The sequence below is a fragment of the Chelonia mydas genome, chromosome 15, assembly GCF_015237465.2.
Source record: "Chelonia mydas isolate rCheMyd1 chromosome 15, rCheMyd1.pri.v2, whole genome shotgun sequence".
NCBI lineage: Eukaryota > Metazoa > Chordata > Testudines > Cheloniidae > Chelonia > Chelonia mydas.
In genome coordinates, this window is record NC_057856.1 from 16,214,140 (window position 1) to 16,229,090 (window position 14,951).

Genomic DNA, 14,951 nt, shown 5'->3' on the forward strand with positions numbered 1-14,951 from the left:
GCCAGAGATGACTGGTGCCTGCTGTGGGGGGGCGCGACAATTTAAAGGTTCAGCCCCCCCCCCCCCCCCCCCCCCCCGCACAGCTTGAGTCATTAAGTTTGACCACCCCCCGCTTTAGAGCTAGGTCATGTGAAGATGAGCAGTTAACGGGCAAACGACAGCCTGAATTATTTGCGGTATAATCGATAGCCACGTCAATGCAAATGCAGTGTGAGAAATGGATTTGACAAGGCAAAGAATAGCGCATATTTGTAGAGCTAGTGAAAACTGGCGCTGCCCAAATGGTGCCTCATGGCCCTTTTTAACCCACAGCCTCCCAAGGAACTGTCATAGGCAGCCTGACTTTCTGCAGCCGCTAATCACTTTAGGCCTTACAGAGGGCTGGCTGCCTTGTCCAGTGGGAATTATCCGCTGGGTTAAATTAGGTGATTAAAAGGAGAAAGGCAAGTCTGATCTGGTGCCGAGCATTTCCCTTGCACTCTAGTACAAACGTTGCTCTGGAAGTGAGGGATGCTCTTCTGCGGTTCCAGCTGCTTCCAGAAAAATGTTTCTAACGGAGCTCTGTCCAAATTAGACTGTCAGACCCTTAGGGCAGGGACTGTCTCTTGCTATATATCTATACAGTGCCTAGCACAGTGAGGCCAGAATCTCAGGCCGCTAGGCAATAGTGCAATACAAAAAATTAATAGTTTAGTTATTTGCTGCTGCACATCCATACACTCTTGAGGACAAAGCTTGAATTGGAAAGGATGAGTTCATTGCCCATTCCAAAGTGCTTTGATACGAGATCTTGTTCTCCCTTTCTCTGTATCCCACTGGACATCAGTTCCCTGCTCAGCCCTGCAGTGTAATATGAAAGAGTTTCTTCCCCGGCTGGAACTCTGCAGGCTGTCAGGTCTGTGAAGACGAGGATGCAAACCTCTCAGACTGGCTGGTGAGCAGCATTGATTTGAAAGCAGCACGTGGGACCTGGCCGCCATTGTGGCAGAGCCAAAAATGTAGCAGTGTCAGAAAATACGGGATTTCAGGCTTCCCCGCCCCTCGCAGGAAAGCCAGTGTTGCCTTCTGTAGGCGGAATGCACACGCAGTCAGTGATCGGGTTCTTGAGGACAATGGTGAAAGACCTACCAGTAACTGAGGATTAAGGGGAATGTTCTCACTGAACGAATGGAGCCATCCAGTTACTGTTTAGCATTGTGTTCACTTTGCAAATGTCTTTTCCTACCCCATAGTCCTGTAAATCAGAGACTCTTCTCTCTCCAGCACTGCAGTGAAAATGTGATCGTAGTGAAAGCTTAGCCTAGGGTTCTGGAAAGCACTTAAGCACATTCTTAGCTTTTTAGACAAACCCTTAAGCCTCCTTTTTGAACAGGGATGCTACCGGGAATCGGAACCTTACAACGGGCTTATTTTTTATTAGAACCAGCCTTCCCTTCCAAAGGGTTTCCCCTTCTATAAAGAAGTGTGAGCTCTGCCATGATTCTGAGAAATAGTCATGCTCCTTTTGTAGTACCCCTTCGGGGGGGAGGGATAGCTCAGTGGTTTGAGCATTGGTCTGCTAAACCCAGGGTTGTGAGAACCCTTGAGGGGGCCATTTAGGGATCTGGGGCAAAGACTGAGGCTTGGTCCTGCTTTGAGCAGGGGGTTGGGCTAGATGACCTCCTGAGGTCCCTTCCAACCCTGAGATTCTATGATTCATTAACCTTTTCTTCTCTTCCAGCCCTGTCTAGACGTACTTGACATGGTCTTTTTTTTATGGCTTATTTGACATTCAATTATTTTTTTCTTTCTAGAGCAATGATACTTTGAACTTCTTTCATCCAACGATCTCCAAGTGATTTTCAGATATTCATTAGATAAGCTTCACGTCCACCCCAGAGGTAGGTGATATTATCTCTTTTAAAAAAAGAGAGGAGGGTGGGCTGGGAAACCAAGGTAGAGAGAGGTAAAACAACTTGCCCCAAATCACTGAGCAAGTCAGTAAAAGAGCCAGGAATAGAGGCCATAAGTCCTGACTTCCCATATGCTCCCCTAATTGCCAGCCCACAATGCCTTTCTTCCGTGTAGTCATATGTGCACATGATACTTTGATTGTCCTCCCCTGGCCACTCAGTTACAATGCTTCATAATGCAGGATATGCGGGGTGGACCCCGTTACCCAGAATCCCGAACAGGAGGCTGTCTGCGACTGGTCTGAGAGAGATGAAAGGGTTGGAGAGAGGGGGGGTTGTTCGCAGCCCATCTCATCTATCCTTACCAAAGAAAGCAAGAACACAGAGAAGGGAGGAAAAAAACCCCCATATATTGCATTACGCCATTTCTTTCTTTCTTCTCTGACTCTGCTTCAGCTCTGAGATGACTCACGCATTGAGGAGCTGGTTTGTGGTTTGGCACAGCCCACCAAACCACATTTTCAGCCCTGGGACTCAAATAAAAAAGCAGATCCGGATACTAAAAAAGTGAGGCCGAGCCCATGTGTGTGCCGCTCAGAGTGAGTCAGTGCCATCAGCTTCTTCAGCTTGGACCGGATCTGAAAGAATGGCACTTGTCACCTAATCTCGGGAGCATCTCACCCCTAGAAGCACTAACTGTGTTGAACATGGTTAAAGGGCAATCGCCAAAGGTTACAAACAGAAACACAATAAGGATTTGATCACACTGATTGTAAACAGTCTCATGTTTTTTAACCGGCCTTTTTTAAAAAAACAAAACAAAAAAACCCCCAGTTCTGTGAAATGTATCTGATTCTAACACCTTTGCTAATTCTCATGATTTGATTGCAAGTCCTGCGATATTTGAAGTTTTATTTAAAGTCCCAGTTTCTGGAAACCAGTGGTTCTGTGAGAATCTCAGCTAGCTTGCTTTCTTAAGCTTCTAGCCCACATGGTTGCAGAGGAAATCATGAAAATGTGACCCAAGTACACCTTAAAGCAGGGGTCTCAAACATGCAGAGTTATTTGCTGTGGTCTGCCAAGCTCCTCGCGCCCCCCCAAGTTATTTCCTGCGGCCGCCAAGCTCCCCTCCCCCGCCGCCTCGCCTCCCCCCAGCACGCCGCATCCCCACTCCTCCCCCTACCTCCAGGCACTTCCCGCCACCAAACAGCTGTTTGGCGGTGCTTAGCGCTTTCCAGGAGGGAGGGGGGAGGAGCAGGGACCCGCGTGCTCAGGGGAGGGGGTGGAGTTGGGTTGGGGACTTTGGGGAAGGGGTTGGAATGGGGGCAGGGAAGGGATTGGAAGAGGCGGGGCCGGGGCATGGAAGGGGTGGAATGGGGACGGAGCCGGGGGCAGTGGGTGGAGGGGAGTCAGTGATGCAGCCCTCAGGCCAATGTACTAGTCCTCATGTGGCCCGCGTGGTGATCTGAGTTTGAGATCCCTGCCTTAAAGGCTCAAAATCCAGAAGGCAAATAAAAAGGATGCAACATTTATTTATTTATTTGTAAATCTCAAATAAACTATTTCTGAGTATTTGCAGTTGGCCATAATGATTTTAGACATGCTGATTTCCCCTCAGCAGCGGCTGTTTTGATTAGGCATGTGTTTTGATTCCTAGTCTTTCTAACATGATCTTCCCTATTTACCCATGTATTTTCCATGAAGAAACAAAGGATGCTGTTCCAAAAATGTGAGGTCTGTAACTTTGCTCTCTGGGGTTAGTGACAGCCTTTCACCTCTGGAGACTGGATGCAAATATTCCGTAGTGACAGGGTGGCCATATTTCCCAAAGAGAAAACAGGACCCGCCCCCCCAGCTTGATGCTGTTGCCGGTTGCTGGAACTCTGCAGGGGGCCCCCTCAGGAGGCTGTTGCCCGTTGCTGGAACTCTGCCGCCCTGTCCCCCTCCCCCATACTGGAACGCTGCCTCCTGCCCCCAGCCCTGCCTCCCCCCCTGCGGGGAGCTGGCATTGCAAACGGGACCAATGCCTCCTTTTGGGGAAAAAAAAAAATCAGGAGAGCCGGGACAGGGCTTAAAAACGGGACTGTCCCGGTCCAAATGGGATGTATGGTTACCCTACTCAGTGTGGTTGGTGTCCAAAGCTACAACTTTTCCTCCCCATCGTAGTATTAATTTTTGAAGGGGAAAACATGCAGACGTTCTGCAGTTTGCTAGGACACACGGCGACCATGCCTCATAGAGCAGATGCTGCCCAACTCCGCCTCCCTCCAGGCAATCATGACCCCGCTCCTCCAACCCACTGGGTAATAAACACATGGAGACACTGTGGACTGGATACCAGGAGCTCTGCTTTGGGCTCTGCTCAGTTTCTTCAGTGAACTTAGCCCATGTTTGCTTCCTTCCGTGGAACAATGGGGAAGCTCCAGTGCTATGTAATGATCCTGGATCCCTGCTGTAGCTGCAGCCTCTGCAAAACTGCAGCAGCCACAGCACCCTAAGGCCCATTTCCTCATTGTTTCTCCTGCTTTGCTGATCTCTCTCCTCTTCAGAGCACATGGGATAGAGCAATGGAGGTTTCATGTTCAATTAAAAACAAACAAGAGTCTGTGGGAATAGTAGCAGCTTCCCTTTCCCTGCAGCCACCCGAAGGGAACTGGACAGCACTGTGATAGGGCACATCCTTGTCCAGCCACTCCCCGGCTCCTGCGTTTCCAGTTGAAAAGGATCAGGAAGTTGGGGCAGGAGCAACGTCACCCACATAAATGTTTAATCCTATGAAGACTGGAACTTGCAACCTGGCATTAGAGGATTTTTTTTCTTTTCTTTCTTCAGCTTAAGATCCACCTGGTTGCTGATGGGGAATCACTTCGTAGCCAGATTTTTATTTTATTTTCTCAAGCAGATTAAAAGGATAAATGCCCGCGCCGTGACAGAGCTGCCAGCCAGCAGGTTCGGAGCTGGGCTGCCAGGAGAGTGCTGATGCTGCTCTTTCATTGCGTTCTGTGAGAGCCTGAGCTTTGCAAACAACCCACCCCCCCTGCACGCCAAGGCCACAAGCTTTTTGAAATAAAAAAAATCCAGCAGCATGACTCCAGCAACGTTATTGATACTGCCCACCACTACGAATGAGGGCAGCATCAGGCCCCTGCCTGTGTTTTCCTGCAGCTCCTGCTATTGCTTGATATAGTTTCAGTGTGTCTTGTCTCACTGGGTTGCCATCTCTGTGGTTGGAATGGAAGGGATTTTGGAGAGAAGACATTTTTAGCACGCTCTGGCTGGGTCTTTGTTTAGTACAGCCTTGCTCTGTTAATCCCTAGATCTTTACAAATGAAGTATCTTTATCTCCCTTTTAAATATGGGGAAACTGAGGCACAGGGCGATTAAAGTGACTTGCCTGCGGTCACACAAGAGATCAGAACCAGGAATAAAACCCAGGTTTCCTTAATACCATGCCTGTCCCCTAGCCACTAGATCATAGCTTTACTACGGCTGTTAGAAGAGAAAATCTGAACTCCTTTGTTTAGGAACCTGCCTCCTTTCTTTCCAACTGGGGGACAGAGTGGGAGGATGTTTCTGAGGAGACCGCTTGTTTCCATCAAGGGACTCACTGGAAATCCTGGCAGAAGGAGTGCTCTGTGCTCAAGCAATCCGTTGCCACTCTCCCTCTGTGTCATGTTCACCTGACCTCTGTGTAGCGACATAAGGAAAAGAATCTGGTTCTGGCCCCATGCAGCTCTGCAGAGAAAGTCTTCCCTCTGTGTTAGATGATCTCTGACAGGTTATCACGGTACAGAGGAACAAAGTCAGACTTGTCTACCCAAACTCTTCATAAATGTCAACCTGTCTGAAAGTTCTTAGCCAAAATACCTGTTACTAGCACTGCAGGCTATTGACCTGGCTCAAATGGAAACCTGCTGGTGAGGAAACAAAGAAGGCAGGGTTCCAATTTAGAGGGCAAATATATCACTGGGTTAACTCTAAAGACTTCATAACTTCACTGTGGTGTATTGAGGACTGTGCTGGAATTGCAAGCTATCACTTTGAGGGAGTGGGGGCAGAAGCGGGGAGGGAGTTCCTCGTCCTGCTTGCAGGCAAAAGGGCTCTGTTGGGAAGCATGCAATCAAGGTCAGCTCTTCAAAGAACCAGCCTACAGCAAGGTGGATTGAGTTGTGCCTCTCTGCCTTAGGGAGCAGCCTGCTTTGTCTCTCTCTCTCTGGGAGTTCTCGTGTGAGGGTTCTGAATTCTAAAACAGAGCCTTGTTACATTGCAATCTTCCAACAAGATTTTTAAAATGTTTTTTAATCTAACTTCTCTGTGTGTACGCCATGAGCTTCTCACTCATGCTTCATAGACTTCCAAACCAACCCAGCCTTTTGGACTAAACTCTTTCTATGTCACACTGGGATTAACTGCCCCCTGTTGCATCTGGCCTGTTCTTTCATGGGAAGGCAAAATTACAAGACTCAGCCATATTCTTACCTCACTTACACCCATGTAAATCCAGAATGCGTCCATTAGCTTTTGTGAAGTTACACTGGATTGGCACCCAGTCTAGATGTGAGCAAAATTTGGGCCCTGGTCTAATTTCATAGGTTCATAGATTAAAGCCAGATGAGACCATTATCATCATCTAGTCTGACCTCCTGTATAGCACGGGCCAAAGAACCTTGCCCAGTAATTTCTGCATCAAGACCATAACTTCTGTTTGAGCTTTAGCATATCATTTAGAAAGATCTCCAGTCTTGATTTAAGGACTGCAAATGGTGGAGGAGCCACCATGTGATTCAAGGAATTCAGTAACTCAGCCAGAGGTTATGGGCGTATTACAGGAGTGGGGGGGTGAGGTTCTGTGGCCTGCAATATGGAGGAGATTGGACTAGATGATCATGGTGGTCTCTTCTGACTCTAGAGTCTGAGTCTATGTCCCTAGGTAAGTTGTTGTAAAGGTTAATTACACTCATTCTTAAAAATGTACGTGTTATTTCTAGTTTGAATGTATCTATCTTCAGCTTCCCAGCACTGGATCTCTCGATGCCCTTTTTTCCTGCTAGATTAAAGAGCTATCCTGTGTTTGGATGGCGACTGTTAAAATATTTTCTTCCAGATCACTGATAAAGATATTAAAAAGCATTGGATAGAGAACAATCCCTGCAGGTCATCACTCAAAATACCCTATTTAGATGGTGATTCCTGATTTACAATTACTTTTTACATTTTTATCAGTTAACTAGTTTTTAATCCATTTAATATGGGATGCATTGACTTTGTATCGTGCTGTTTTTTTTTTTTTTCAGAACAGCACAAAGGTCAGCATGGGACTCAGTCAAGTGCCTGACAGAAGTCTATGTATATTATAACAACACAGTTACCTTTATCAACAAAACTTGTCCTCTCATCACAAAACAATATCTCATTTGTTTGGCAAGACTTATTTTTGGTGACACCATGCTGGTTGGCTTTAATTATGTTACTGTCTTTTAATTCTTTACTGATTGCACCCTAGGACAGCTAATTAGTCGTTGTGACTAAAACTAAAAAGATGCTAACTATTATGTACAAATAAAAATTTGCCATGTGGTTGCCAAAACTGGGTGCAATGAACTGGTGAAAACCGGATTGCAGTTTGGGCAGAAAATATTTGCACCAGAAAAGCGAGGCAAATTGAAGCTGTGTCAAATGAAAAAGAAATCTACAATTTAAAAAAATCCCCACCCAAGCATTATGTGCCAGTCTACTGCACAGCCACTACACGACTGTTGTGTGATTTGCCAATAACTTCTTTGCCTTTGAAGTAACCAAAATGTGTGCAAGAGTCAGAATGCAGAAATGGGCTGGGACAGATGCCTTAGGAAATTATTAGGAGAAAATATTACCTTGAATAAACTACAGTATTCTGGTACTTTCCTTTGAGTGGAGTAGCACTGGGAATATAAATAGCATCAGTGCATTTCACCCAGATGAACCAACTTCTGCAGTAAATCTGCACAGGTGATGGCTATTGTGCTGTAATTGTCTAATATGTGGTGTTGGTGCCTGGAGGGGACAAAGTATACGGCTTTGAGCCCTGAGGATTCTGTCTCTCAGTCTAATCTAATCCAGGGTTTTGTACTGGCACCCATCACTGTACTGCTGAATACCTCTCGGGTTGATAGATTGGGATAGTAAGGTCCCAGGTGGACTTTCTGCAAGTCTTTCGCTCTTCTTTCTTTCCAGGCTCTGGGCAGTTCTGTTGGAGCCCTGGCTGGGTAGAAGGCAGTTGTAGTCCATGTCAGTCTGGTTACGGCGGAAGAATTGATGGAGTGGGAAATAGTTGTAGCCTCCGTTTGGCCAGGGTTTTGGAGAGGGCTGACAGTATGCTTCCCCTAATGATGAAGAGGTAGAAAGGAGTCACTGTCGGTGTCTGGCTGGCTGAGTTCCTGTAGAAATGATTACTTTAGTGCTGCTGGGGCCTCATTGTATTTATTGGATGGGTAACGATGTGTTTGGGCACCTAGATTTTAAATAATAATCACAAAAGGGCTCCAGTGTCAATTTCTGCTCAAGGTTGGAACAGTAAATGCGCCAGGCACTTATTACTGGCCCCGCAGCTCCCGTTTAATGTTTCGGAGTTGTTACAGTTTGTACACACTGATTTCTCAAGTTCTTTGCTTCAGGTTTCTTTTCTGCCTGCAGCAGCTGTCAACATTTTTACCCCCTTCTTATATTGTGAATTGTTCATTGCTTTTAATAGCTATGGGGCTGAACCCTGGCTCCCAATACCCCCCAAAAGGTGAGAACTTTGCCCCTTGCTCTATTTGTTGTTAATTAGGTTGGGGGCCTCCAGAGGCTGCTGCAATTGGGGATCAGGGCACCATTGTGCTATGCACTGTCCAAACATGTAGGAAACAGACAGTGCCTGCCCCAAAGGGTTTACAGTCCTGGGTAAAGATTAGAAACCACCGTGCCGGGGCTAGGGTGAACCAGAACAGCCCTGAACATGGGTACGGTTCAGATCTGAACATTGCCATTCGGGCCAAGCTCTCTTGTCAAGGCGTGCTGCGTTAGAAAGGGTTTGTGCAGCTCCCATAGTGCCTGACGGGGGGTTGGGAGGTGGGGCACTTTCTGAACGAGATGACGATGATTAATTATTATTATTGCACAATGAGGGATTATAACAGGATTTGCCGCTAAATACTACAGCACTTAGCACTTCTACACCACAGCACTTTGCATGTTCAAAGTGCTGTACAAACAGTAACTAAATTACCAATATGAAGGGATTATTAAACCCCTTCTGACCTTGCATTTCTCAGGGAAGGGTGGAGAACATTTAGAAGCTTCACTCTACACGCTGCAGTTTAATTAGCTTCCAAGATTGTGTCGCATGGCGCCAGGAATTTGGTGTGTTTTGTTTGGTTTTTAAACGTGGAAGAATTTAGTAGTTACGCAAATAAAATGAAAACCGCTGGTTTAGTGAGGGCAGGTGCTGTGCGAGTTTCTCCCGTTCAGCTCCCCCATGCAGGGGCTTGATGGGGAAATTACTGGGGTGAGGTTCCTTGGTCTCTGCTAAGCAGGTCGTCAGACTAAATGATCATAGAGGTCCCTTCTGGCCTTACCATACATGAATCTATGGCTGTTCCCCAATCTTGTGATCTGCCGCACACCCTGCTCGTTCCAGGCCTCTGCCTTGGAGAAACTCCCAACGCTGCTGCATTGCATCAAATTATCTTCGGTGATAAATGGATTGGGCACTAATTCCCTGCACCACGCCCTCTGGGCACTCCTGGAATAGGCTGTTCCACAACATGGACTGTATTTGTTTTGATAGATTATAATATTTTAGCGCTGTTCATGTTGTCCTATGTTGCATGGCTCATTTGGATGCTGTTTTGACAAAACGCCTTGATGGTCTTTTTTTCAGCACCCTGACTCTGAGGGTAACTAACCATTGGAACAATTCACCAGGGGTCACTGGTGGATTCTTTATCACTGGCAATTTTAAATCAAGGCTGGATTTTTTTTGTTAAGAGAACTGCCCTAGTTCAAAAGGAATTATCTGGGGGCACTTCTCTGGTCTGTGTGATACAGGAGGTCTGACTAGATGATCACAATGGTCCCTTCTGGCTTTGGAATCTATGAATCTACGTAGCTCTGAATTGTGAGTGATCTTCCAGGATCTTTTGCTTACATATTCCTTAATAGGGAAGAGCAACTTTAAGGGCCTCTATAAAATAGCAATCTATGCAGTCAGTGGACAAAATCCAGGTGCAGGTGAAAACATATTTCTGCTGCTTAAGTGGACCAGGCAATGAATGCTTCATGCCCCAGAGAAGGCCTCTGTGGTGGCTCTCCATAATGCTACACAGTGGTGCAGAAGTGGATATGCCGGGGATTTGGCCACTGGCTGTGCTAATGTGATGTTTGCTCTATTCCCTGATGCAGTTGGCTCATGGCCAGATACACACGTTTATGTAGCAATTTCTTCCTGCAGCCCTTCTGGTCTTCAGAGTATTTAACTCATTGATATTTTGGATGGAAGAGAGACTTGCTTATCTATAGTGTGGGGTAGTTATAGAAGTCATGGTTCTCCACAGTTACCAGAGAGGACCAGAACGTGTTGCAGCAGGGAGCTTAATAAGTATAGGAACTTCCTGATTAGGGAATTCTCTATTTGCTGCTTAAAGCATGGCTCTTTACATCTATATCCTCACACTCCATGGTGTCAGCAGTGAGGGAATCCTCTCTCTAAAGAAGGAGTAACAGGGGCGGGGGAGGGTGGACAGAGACCTCCTCCCCACCCCCGACTGCTGGAGTGGTAAGGGAATGGGAAAATGGAAAATCAGGGAGGAGACCTGCGAAAGCTGCAGCAGGAAGGAGGAAGAGCCCTGTCTCAGCACAGCAATGGGGCCCAAATGGCTCTGTTAGAGGAATTTGATTTTTGGCAACTCAGGCAGCTGGCCTTGCTGGATCCGTAGATTTGCGTGATTCCTGGTTGAACAGAGAAAGCAGAAGAATACTAGGTAAATGGCCTGATATTTGCCATGGGTGATGCTGCTGTTGCTGATATCCTATGTGCCCTACCCTTTACTAATGAGGAAGAAAGAATACTTCAAAGTGAAAAAGGCTTTTGATGGAATATGGAATGTTGAAAGAAGAGCTAATAAGCAACAAGATGGTTGCTGGTAACCGAGACACCCGTTAATCCTCACAGCTTCAATTAGACCGAGATCTCACACCAGCCAAAGCTAGAAGTTAGAATGCAAGAAATCAGCAACATGACTTACATGCGAGCAGCACAGGGGAGACGGCATCAGACATTAGTGACACAAGAAAGAGAAAAGACACCAAATGTGAAAGCAGTCAGACAATATAATTTACAACGTAAGAACAGTGCACAATTAGAGAGTGGGAGACCAAAGGACCTTGAAAGAAGGGAAGCCTGTAAAATGAGGTAAGACACCAACCCACAGCAGGTAGCAATGTCCAGCGAAGGCGGCAGAATGTGGGAGATGCCACAAAATGGGACATTTTGCACTAGCCCGCTGGTCACCAAAACCAGTGGAAACAATCCAAGAGGGGCTGTTATCAGATGACAACAAGTCCACGCTTCTAGGGACTATAGCCTCAATAGAACAGCTAACACCTTGGTATCCAAGTACGAATCTAAAGGGTCAATACCTTAAATTTACATTTGAAACTGGGGCAGCAGTAACTGTAGTTCCAAAAAAATCACACATGGGGCTAGTAACACTACACTGGATGTTTGCGGCCAGTTCCTGGGGAGATTGGAGAAAGGATGGAAAGTTCTTCAACACATAATATATGTAATCCAAGGACTGACAACTCCCCTACTAGGTTTGGCAACAATACAAGGACTACACCTACAAGAATAACTGGAATGCATTAATGGCAAAATGTAAACTGTACAGGAGATGTAGCTGCACGTCTTCACAGGGCTAGGAAAGCTGTCAGAGGAGTACAAAATAAAACTGGTGTCCTCAGAGACTTTCTTTGCTCTTACATCACCATGCCATGTCCCCATATCCTTGCTAAGGAAAGTCAAAGAAGGATTAAAGAGAGAAGTAATGAGGTTATTTCCCAGATAGAAGAACCCTCTGACGGGTATGGTTGTAGTACCAAAACCCAGTGGCAAAATTCGGATTTGTGTGGACTTTACACAAGTAAATAAAAGCATGTGCAGAGAAAGACACATGCTTCTTGCCATTGACCAAACATGAGCTCAGTTATCAGAAGCCAAAGTCTTTTCAAAATTAGATGCTACAGCAGGCTTCTGGCAAGTCCCCCTCAGTAACGAATCTATACTGTTGACTACATTTATCACCCCGTTTGGAAGGTACTGTCTCAATTGTCTCCCATTTAGCATATCTTCAGCACCAGAACGCTTCTAAAAGAGAATCTCCCAGATCATGGCAGGTTTGCCTGGCATCCTTTGCCATGCAGATTGTGTCGGTATATGGTAGAGATAGAAGTGAACATGATGAGAGACTACATGCAGTTTAGAGACGCTTATAACAAGCCAACCTCGCTCCAGATGAGAAATAGAAGTTTGGAAAGAAGCAGATAAAATGTGTAGCAAACAGGAAATTCAATTGGATTCAGAGAAACTGAAAGTATTGCTTGTGTTACTTGAACCCAAAGATGTTTCTGCTGTAAGAAGATTTCTGGACATGACAAAATTATTGGAAATTCTTAACTAATTTAGCTCAACCAACAAAATGCTTAAGAGATCGTCTTAATGGTCACAATATGTGGATCTGGGGAGCACACAACAAAATACCTTTAATAAAATAAAAACTATTGACATATCTTCCTGCTTTGGCACAATATTTGGTAACTATCCAACAGCAATAGCAGTGGATGCATCATCATCATCATTTTTTAGGAGCAGTGCTCACACAAAAACAACCAGGAGACTAGAGACCTGTTGCATTCATATCGAGAAGCCTCACAAAAACCAAGCAGCAGTATGCTTAAGTGGAAAAGGAAGCTCTAGCAGGCACTTGGCACTGTGAACAGCTCAGTGCATATGTCTTTGACTTGAATTTTAACATAGAAACAGAGTCTTAGAGGCATGATTGAGTTCAAAATGACTGGATGACCTTCCACCTAGGATTCAAAGATTTTGACTATGGTTAATGCAATTTTCTTTCAACATTGAACACATACTGGAGAAAGAGTGCAGCTGCTGTGAGTGCTATCTGAAGCCCCAGCTGAGCAGCCACCAACAGAAGAAGAAGAAAAGAGTGATAGCTCAGTGGTTTGAGCTTTGGCCTGCTAAACCCAGGGTTGTGAGTTCAATACTTGAGGGGGCCATTTATGGATATGGAGCAAAAATTGGGGATTGGTCCTGCTTTGAGCAGGGGGTTGGACTAGATGACCTCCTGAGGTCCCTTCCAACCCTGATAGTCTATGATTCTATGAATAAAAGGATTTAGAGAAATATGTCAGTCTACATTGACCTTGTTCTGGCAGCAGTTGCAGAACCTGCCAGCAAACTTCAGCAAATTAGAGACGAACAACTAAAGGATGAGACTTGCCAGAAACTGACTCAACTGTGCCAAAGAGGGTGGAGTTGAGTCAGCTTCCAACAGGCCCATTGCCATATTGGCATGACTGATGTGACGTTCACATGGCCGAAGGACAGCACATTCTTATACCGAAGGTACTTTAGAGAGAGATGCTTTTCAAAATCCATGAGTGACACCAAGGTATAAACAAGTGTTGTGCACAAGCACAATAATCCATATGCTGGCCTGGTCTGAATAGGCAAATTCAGAATGTTGTGGGCCGCCAGATATGTAACGATGGGGGTGGGGGGAAAACAATCGTCAGAACCATTACTCTCTACAAAGCTACCTGACAGACCTTGGCAGTGGGTAGCCACAGATTTGCTTTTACTGGAAAGGACGCACTTACATTAGTGTAGTTAATTACTTCTCCAGATATACTGACTTGGCTATACTTACACAGACTTCATCTGCACAGGTCATCCAGAAACTAAAGTCAATATCTGCAAGACATAGAGCTCCTGAAGTTCTTATATCTCATAATGGGCCTCAATTTACCTCGGAAACATTCTTAGCATTTGTGCAAGACTTTAATTTTGAGCTTTTTACTAGTGGTCCACATTACCTCCAGAGCAACGGGGAGGTGAAGAGAGCGGTGCAGACTTTAAAAAGGCTTCAGCAAAAATAGTGAACACATATAAAGCACTCCTGACATATCGATCAACACCTCTTGCATCTGGACTACCTCCAGCAGAACTTCTGATGGGAAGATGACTAAGGACGCCTTTCCCTGTGGAACCCATACAGCTTAAACCTAAGTGGCCTGACCTGAAGCAATTTTGAAAACGGGATGCTGAAATAAAAATTTGGCAGCAACAGTGTTTGGCACAGAACAAAAGCACTCCCTGAACTGAGATCAGGGAACAAAGTTTGACTCAAAAACTCCCAGACACTTAGAACTGCTTGTACCTTTGCAGAAACTACCAGCTCCTACCTCGTGGAGACTCATAAAGGAGTTCTCTGGAGGAATCGGATTCATCGATCAATATTTCCCAAGGCAACAAAAAGAGGATCTTGGACCTGCAGGTACCCTGTCAGGAAGTGAGCCCCCTCCACAAGGGACTTTATGTGGAAACTCAACAGAAGTGAACATGGTTGGGAAGACTAAACAGACCCCCTCAAAGAACTGATCCTTAGAATACTGCTCAGGATTATTTACATGCAATTGATAAGGGGACATAGCAATGTAAATAGTTTTCAGGAATTTGAAGTTTATTTTGAATTGGGGTGTGTGTGTGTGTGTGTGTGTGTGTGTACGTGTACATGAGTTTTTAATTTAAGTTTTAATCCTTTAGAGAAATGTGGAGTTTGTAGTCCTCCAGAGTTACCAGAGAGGACCAGGATGTGTTGCAGCAGGGAGGTTAATAAACTTAGGAAATTTTTCTGGTTAGGGACTTCTCTAGTTGCTACTTAAATCTATGACCTCACAGTGCATATAGTTCTTTATTTCTAACTCTATGGGCAAGAAACCTGGAAAGCTTCTCCCATCACA

General features: G+C 45.5%; 1 long non-coding RNA gene across 1 annotated transcript in view; it reads left to right on the forward strand.

Annotated features, from left to right (window-relative positions):
• Positions 1 to 14,951, forward strand: part of LOC114018246 — a 255,971-nt gene that overhangs the window by 97,699 nt on the left and 143,321 nt on the right. Inside the window, exon 9 of the long non-coding RNA XR_006286062.1 lies at positions 1,794 to 1,880. This is a non-coding gene — a long non-coding RNA (uncharacterized LOC114018246). The remainder of the gene's footprint in view (positions 1 to 1,793; positions 1,881 to 14,951) is intronic.